Here is an 8,225-nt window from a genome sequence, read left to right as displayed (position 1 = left end):
AATCTTTGTCTCTTGCACAGTTGCATAAAAATGCAGCAAACACTGAGTCAAATTGCAAAACTATTTTATTTCCATTCTGTTTAATAAAACATAATTCCTATTAATGTTCACATTAAAAAAGAGACTGAGTGGAAACAGAGCCTGAGGCTACACATATATGAGAAAAGCAAATTATATTAATTGATCTCAAAACATAATATCCAGTAACTACCTTTAATTTCTGGGTAGTGAATAGCAAAGCTTATATCTATATTATCAATATGTTCATATTTGTTGAGGCTAGGGCATAGCCTAGATATTGCACCAATGTACACTGGACATTATTTGCTTTAATGAGAATTTATTGAACAACATCTAAGGCCAGGAATATAATAAGCACAGCACATGTTAATTAAGATGAATGATTCTCATTCTTTGTCTTCAAGGGGCTTTCATCATTGTGCTTTGAGAGAAGGAGGCACAGATCTCCAAATAAGTAACTAACACAAGTCATAGTGAAATAGGTGCTTTAGAACAATAGGAGTTTAGGCTTTCAGCCTGAGGAGGGAAAATGACTGCAAATCAACATAAAAATATTATGGAATGGAAGAAAACCTAGAAAGGAATAAAGGAAAATATAAAACAAAAGGAGGAAGAATAGTTGCTCTATGAGAATTTATCTTTAAAAACAAGTATTTAGATAATGAACTCTTTTTTTAAACTAATTTAAATTCAATTAATTAACATATGGTGCATCATTAATTTCAGATATAGAGCTCAGTTATTCATCAGATGCATATAACAAACACGCAGTGCTCATTACATCGAATGCCCTCCTTAATTCCCATCACCCAGTTACCCCATTCTCCCATCCACCTTCCCTCCGGCAACCCTCAGTTTGTTTCCTATAGTTAAGAGTCTCTTAGGGTTTGTCTCCCTCTCTGATATCATCTTATTATTTTTCCCTCCCTTCCCCTATGACTTCTGTTTTGTTTCTTAAATTCCACATGTGAGTGAAACCGTATGATTGTCTTTCTTTGATTGATTTATTTCACTCAGCATAATACCCTGAACCCCAATGTTTATAGCAGCAATGTCTACAAGAGCTGAACTATAGAAAGCCCAGATGTCCATCAACAGATGAATGGATAAAGTAGATCATGAACTCTTAATTTATATTCTCAAGAGCCTGTCCCATGACAGAAAAGAGAAGGTCTATTTTTAGTCCCAGGTACCTGGCACGGTTCCTTGGCATGTGGAAATAATTCTGTAAGTATTTTTAGTGACTTTTCCTTATTTCCTTCTTCTTCTTCTTCTTCTTCTTCTTCTTCTTCTTCTTCTTCTTCTTCTTCTTCTTCTTCTTCCTCCTCCTCTTCTTCTTCTCTCTTTCTATCTCTCTCTGTCTTGCTTCGGGATAATTTTGCATTCTAAATTAAGTTCTCCATTGTCCTTTTCCTATCTTAATAGGATTATATTAGATTAAACCAGATAGAATTGTGCTTTTAAGTCAAAAGATTAAAAAGCAACAATTTCATATGGTTCAACCCAGTAATTCAACTGGTGTATGGAAGTTAATCTATTCACTCCAATGAGAAACTAAGACAAACAATTGATCACATTGAATTAACATAACATGATAGATTATATATTCAATCAAATATATATATATATATATATTCAATAAAAATGGCCTCTAGGACTAAGTGATGTGGCTGTTAGTAATAGTGACGATTTCATCAACAATCGAATATGCACTCCAAACTTGGGGCTTTGAGTATGTAACTGGGTACCTACTAGAAATTGACTTCCAGCATCTAGATGCTTGGTCTAGATGCTTTGCTGCCCACTATTCATCTTTCTTCCCTAGAAACATTTAAAAATATTAATGTTTTAATTTTCAACTTAATGTATGTATCGTATTGTGACTCTCCTTCTTCTGTTCCTACAAACTTTCACCTGTTGGTCCCAATCTGATAGTCATTTCCTGTTTCATACTCTGTGTTAAAATGAGTCCTATTCTCTGGGGTTTGAATTGTGATAAGTACTAAATGTAGGTAACCAAAGTGATTATGCACCTGGCATTAGGTTAAGAATTATGGTAGAATGCTGCCTATCTTCATGACAGGGACTTGTGTCCTTGACTGAAAGGGTGACCATATAATTCATCACCCAAATATGAACTTTTTGAGAGTGAAAGGTGACCTATTAATAATTAGAGTAGGACAACAAACCTAAACAGAGACTATTTCAGGCAAATAGAGATATATAATCACACTGTAATTTGAGTGTTTCCACAGAACACATCCTGTGTGATACCCTGTGTAAAATAACTCACTGGAGAGTGGTTTAGATATCAGTGATGAAAGGTCACAACATGTTATCTTTATAGGTTAACTTTATTCCCTTCAATTTTCCCATTCTAGATTTTGTTTTTTTGTTGGACCTTGTGGTAGATTCTACACATTTTGTTTCATGACTTCTGGTGGACAGCACAACCTTCTCTGATTTTCCTTGTTTTTTACCAGATTCATTTGAAAGAAAGAAATTTTCTTCCTTGAGATCATATATTGTTCTGTTATTCGCCTAATTCTTTGTTCTATAACATGCTTCTACAAATATAATCCTTTCTAATTGGATTAGAAAATGAATAAAGCAAAGTAAAATTACATGAGAATATTTGGTGAATTATCTTTAATTGTGAGGAGCAAGGTTTAGAGTGTAACAAATTCAGGCCAAAAGTCAAACCACTCATATTTTAATTTTATCTTTGCTATTAACCATCTATGACGTTAACTAAGCCCCCATATTCTCAAAGAAGCAAAGTAGAGGAAAGAATAATCTCACTGCCTTCTTTGTGCTAGGATGATGTGGAGCTATGTATGAATCTCATTGGCTCCTTAAAACAGGCCTGGAATAGTAACACTACATTCCCCAAGTGCAAGTTTCATAACTGATGAAATTGAGTAACATGCCCTAAACCTTCACTTAGTGAATGGTAGGGCAGGATTTAAATCCAGGTCTGTCTGCAAAATTCAAGCTACCAGTCAATCATTTGTTTACTTATTTTGAAAATGGGAATCTTTTCCATGATTCAAAAGAATGTTGTAAAGATTGAGAGAATAAACAGATGCTACATGTCTAAAAAATTTTAAACCACCTACATAATTTGGTAGAATCTTTCCCTTATATTTTTCTATTCATTTCTTTACTTTTTAATTCATGATTTAAACAAAATTTTTGAAATGCCACATTTTATAACAAGAAAGTAGATCACAAACATTTTGCAAAGTAATATCTAATTCTCTTTGATTCCATATCAAGTGTGACACCCCCATACTGGGACATCACGTCTGTTCCCAGGGGATCTATGCCATGGGTATTTGCATCTTTCTATTATTACTACCCTAGGTCACTCTGACATTTCAAAACAACTGCTTGATCTTGTATTTATATTGGGAGCCTTTATTAAACAAGATACAATTTGTTTGTAATTATTATGTCATTCCACCCCTGTCAGTAAGATGGTATTCTAGCTCAATCAGCTATAGTGCTACTATTTAAGGCAAGAGAAGAAGGTGAAAGGAGAACAAAGCAATTGCAAGGTTAGTCTCTATTTTCAAAGCATCACCTGAGGCTTCATTCAGATAATTTCAATTAACTTTTATGGAAGTCACTCAGCTAAAACCCCAGCAAATGCTACTGTAACTAGATTCAGTGCTCTAGAGCTACACAATTGCTGAAGAATTTCTACTATAATTTTTTTTCAAGTGTATCAAAAAATATTGCTCCCAAGACTGACCTATGTGGCATGTTCCCCATGGTCTAATGCAAATTAGGATGACTGATATAAAGATCTCTGAGACCAGGGTCATAATGGAAACATTAGCAGACCCTTCACTTCAGAAGCCCTGCAGGGGGCCATTAAGATATTTTATGCAAGTGCTAGTGCCAGCCTGAAAGCAAGTGGCAAAGAGCAGGAAACATAAGCGACTGTAAAAAGAAAACAAAACAAAATCCCAGTAAGTGACAATGAAGACATCATTAAAAACATAAAGGCAATGAAAATGCCTATGGTGTATTTTCCATTATCTGTGACCTTGGATTTCAGTTTTGGCTCTGTGCTCATTATCAGTTTAAGAAAAATACTGCCTTAGACCCACACATTCTTTGCATGATTCCTTAGAAGAGGAGGGGCAAAACCCTAAGCTAGCTGTCAAAAAACAATTTACTATAAATTCTAAGAGTATAAAATCCTGTAAGAGTTTTCCCTCTGCACTCTTCATTATTATCTCTCAGGGAACCCACCCAGGATGACAGGAAGATAAAAATTAGATTGAGGCCTTTTACACTGTTTTGACTGTTCATATCCTCCCGGTATGTTATTTATATTAGCAAATTCAGTTTTCTACCTCCAAGAGACAGCTGGTTAACAAAACACTGTTGAACAAAAGAGATCTCTTAGCCACAGTTAAACTGTCAGGTCATCCCAGATTAGAATCACAGACAACAGTAATCTATATTACTCAACATAGGTTGTGATCCAAATTTGTAAGCGATTTCCAACAAGCCCTTTTTAAAAATAACAATCAATAGGTTTCTCAACTCCTAATGTGTTTATGTTTAGCCTTTTCTTCTGTAGTTTTTTTTTCTTTAACATAAAACCATTTTTTTTCTCAAAGTGAAATAGGTATTATTTACTCAAAGTGAAGTGAAAAACTGGGGCTAATTTCTCAACTACTTTCCATCAGAAGATACTTTATTCCAGATATCTCAAGGTTAAATTTGATGCCAGCACAGACTATTGAAAGAATATCCCCATTTCTTTCACTTGCCTTGCATGTATAAATTCACTCTTTACATAATCTTTTTTTTTTTTGTAGAACACTAAATTAAATGTGCCACGAAGTCTGTGTTTTTCCAACATCTAGTTGATGTTTGATGAAAAATTTGGCAACTTAATTCTTATTAAAATGATTAAGTAGAATTATATTGGCAAGGCTCAGTTATCACGTAATGTTTGGGAAAGTGGATAGGAAGAAAAATAGTGAATAGGAAAGTCTCTTGCTTCTCTCTCTCTCTCTCTCTCATCAAATATATTTCTATGAGAATCTTCCATAATCAAAAATTAGTCCTAAAGAATTAAGAGTGAAACATATTGGGGTTTACTCTTTGTGATCAGTCTGAAATAGATTTTATTTTCCTTAGAAATAGTCACTTCCCCAGTAAATTAAATTATATTAATAATTTTTTTGCTCATTATCAATACATTTTCTCCCTCAATTTTATACTGGTGAAATTCAAAGTAAAAGACCTACTTTAAAAAATCATTATATTTGAACAAGAATATAGAAATTACTTGCAGATAATATTATATTTGTCTTCATTTTGAAAATCCTTTAAAACTGACTTATAGCATTCATGAAGATTGCATTTGGTTAATATTTGAGGATTTCCCTTTGTACTTGATAGAGTTTAGGACCTGCTAACTCCAAATACAGCACTTTGGCATGTTGAATATTTTAAGTTGAAGGAGTTTGAGAAAATAGTAGAAGCAGAAAGATCACTCTGATCTTCCCCTCACCCTTATCTACTGAAACAGATCATAAAATTCTCATGTGAGAGGTGCACTCCCTATGACCAGAGAAAAGGAGCATCCTTATCTCTGAAGACAAAAATACCCCAAGAAGAATCCTAATTAACAGGCCTTGCTAAATCCTCCCATTTACTAAACTTACCTCACACTCTCTTTGCGGAAAATAAATACTCTAGTAAAAGAAAAATAGAGAAATATTCCATGGTTGTGGATAAAAGTTCTTGATATTATTCAGATGACAATATTATGTCTTTCTATAAATTTTGTGCAAAATCAATTAAGGTCTATTTAGATATTTGAGAACTCTGTAAAATTACTTAAAAAGTTATTTGAAAAATAGATGTTCACAAATAACTACATCCTTAAAGAGGGAGAATAAACAGGTAGAACTTGTTCTATCAGATTTTTAAAAATTGAAATATAATTAGCATACAGTGTCATTACTTTCAGGTACAGTATGATTCAACAATTGTATGTACTATCCCATGCCTATCATAAGTGTATTCTTAATCCTCTTTATCTATTTCACCCCCAAATATGGAACACTTCATGAATTTGCATGTCATCCTTGTGCAAGGGCCATGCTAATTTCTGTATCATTTCAATTTTAGTGTATCTGCTGCTGAAGATAGCACTATCCTATAAGATTTTAAGACATATGCTCTAAAATGCAGGCCTTGGGTCCTGAGTTATGTCTGCTTTCACATGATAAAAAGACCCAGGTAAGGATCTCACTAACTTTCTTTCAGATCCCCAGGAGGGCATCTGAGGGAAAATGTGAAAAATGAAATAAAGATCTAAGAGACTATGTCTCAACTAGTAAAGTAACTCCATGCTAGGGAAAACGTGGACCAATGAAGACCAGTCATTTACCAGTAAGTTTAGCAACTCTTTCAACCTTGAAAAATAACATGTGGAGGGGCAGACAGAAGTTTTCTTATAAGCCAAAAGGTGGAAATGATGGAGAGGCATCTCTGAGGTGAGCATGGGGGTTGAGCATGGGGATTGAGGGAAATGAGCTGCTTCTACAAAAATATTCTATCATCCGATCACTGGGCCATTTTCAGAATCTTGAAAAATCAATTTGTGCCTAATTGTTTAGCATAAATAATTCTATCATTGGTGAATTTAAAGCATTTGGTATCTGTTTCTGTCTGTCCATCCATCTATATTGTTTGCAAAAATACATGCACATACACACCAAGAACCCTAAATACCCATTTATATATACACACTTGTAAGATGGCTATTTACATGTATGATGAGCAGGCTCACATTTGCCCTGAGGGAGATTAGTATAGTTCTCTCTGACCAGTATCTTTCTTTCCATTTTTTCCCCCATTAATATTGAGCCTGAAGTCAATAGCATAGATTTGAGAATCAATAGGTACCATTTTGATTCAGTCATTAGTATTTACATAGGTAACCGAGACCTGCTTATAGTCTCAAAATGTATGCTAGAAGAGGACAACCAACTCAAGGCCAATTTCCAGATCAAGGATTTTCTATTGCCCATACTTGTTCAGCAGTCTGTCTTAAAGGTGGCAAACCACTTTTTTTTTTTTTTTTTATTAAGACTATCCTTTCCAGATACATCCACGAAGGCAAAAGAAACAAAAGCAAAAATGAACTATTGGGACTTAATCAAGATAAGAAGCTTTTGCACAGCAAAGGATACAGTCAACAAAACTCAAAGACAACCTACAGAATGGGAGAAGATATTTGCAAATGACATATCAGATAAAGGGCTAGTTTCCAAGATCTATAAAGAACTTATTAAACTCAACACCAAAGAAACAAACAATCCAATCATGAAATGGGCAAAAGACATGAAGAGAAATCTCACAGAGGAAGACATAGACATGGCCAACATGCACATGAGAAAATGCTCTGCATCACTTGCCATCAGGGAAATACAAATCAAAACCACAATGAGATACCACCTCACACCAGTGAGAATGGGGAAAATTAACAAGGCAGGAAACAACAAATGTTGGAGAGGATGTGGAGAAAAGGGAACCCTCATACACTGTTGGTGGGAATGTGAACTGGTGCAGCCACTCTGGAAAACTGTGTGGAGGTTCCTCAAACAGTTAAAAATATACCTGCCCTACGACCCAGCAATTGCACTGCTGGGGATTTACCCCAAAGATACAGATGCAGTGAAACGCCGGGACACCTGCACCCCGATGTTTATAGCAGCAATGGCCACGATAGCCAAACTGTGGAAGGAGCCTCGGTGTCCAATGAAAGATGAATGGGTAAAGAAGATGTAGTCTATGTATACAATGGAATATTACTCAGCTATTAGAAATGACAAATACCCACCATTTGCTTCAACGTGGATGGAACTGGAGGGTATTATGCTGAGTGAAGTAAGCCAGTCGGAGAAGGACAAACATTATATGTTCTCATTCATTGGGGGAATATAAATAATAGTGAAAGGGAATATAAGGGAAGGGGGAAGAAATGTGTGGGAAATATCAGAAAGGGAGACAGAACGTAAAGACTGCTAACTCTGGGAAACGAACTAGGGGTGTTGGAAGGGGAGGAGGGCGGGGGGTGGGAGTGAATGGGTGACGGGCACTGGGGGTTATTCTGTATGTTAGTAAATTGAACACCAATAAAAAAAAAAATAAAAAGGAAGGTCAAT

The 8,225-nt window shown here is 35.1% G+C and overlaps 1 non-coding gene across 1 annotated transcript; it reads right to left on the bottom strand.

The window, feature by feature from the left end:
• Positions 1 to 6,103: 6,103 nt before the first annotated feature.
• Positions 6,104 to 6,207, bottom strand: LOC140603310 (U6 spliceosomal RNA). Its single transcript, XR_012006306.1, has one exon. It is a non-coding gene; the product is annotated as a U6 spliceosomal RNA (small nuclear RNA).
• Positions 6,208 to 8,225: the final 2,018 nt, after the last annotated feature.

The sequence above is a fragment of the Canis lupus genome, chromosome 13, assembly GCF_048164855.1.
Source record: "Canis lupus baileyi chromosome 13, mCanLup2.hap1, whole genome shotgun sequence".
NCBI lineage: Eukaryota > Metazoa > Chordata > Mammalia > Carnivora > Canidae > Canis > Canis lupus.
The sequence above is the reverse complement of the archived record's forward strand: the minus strand, read 5'-3'. Positions and strand labels throughout refer to the sequence as shown.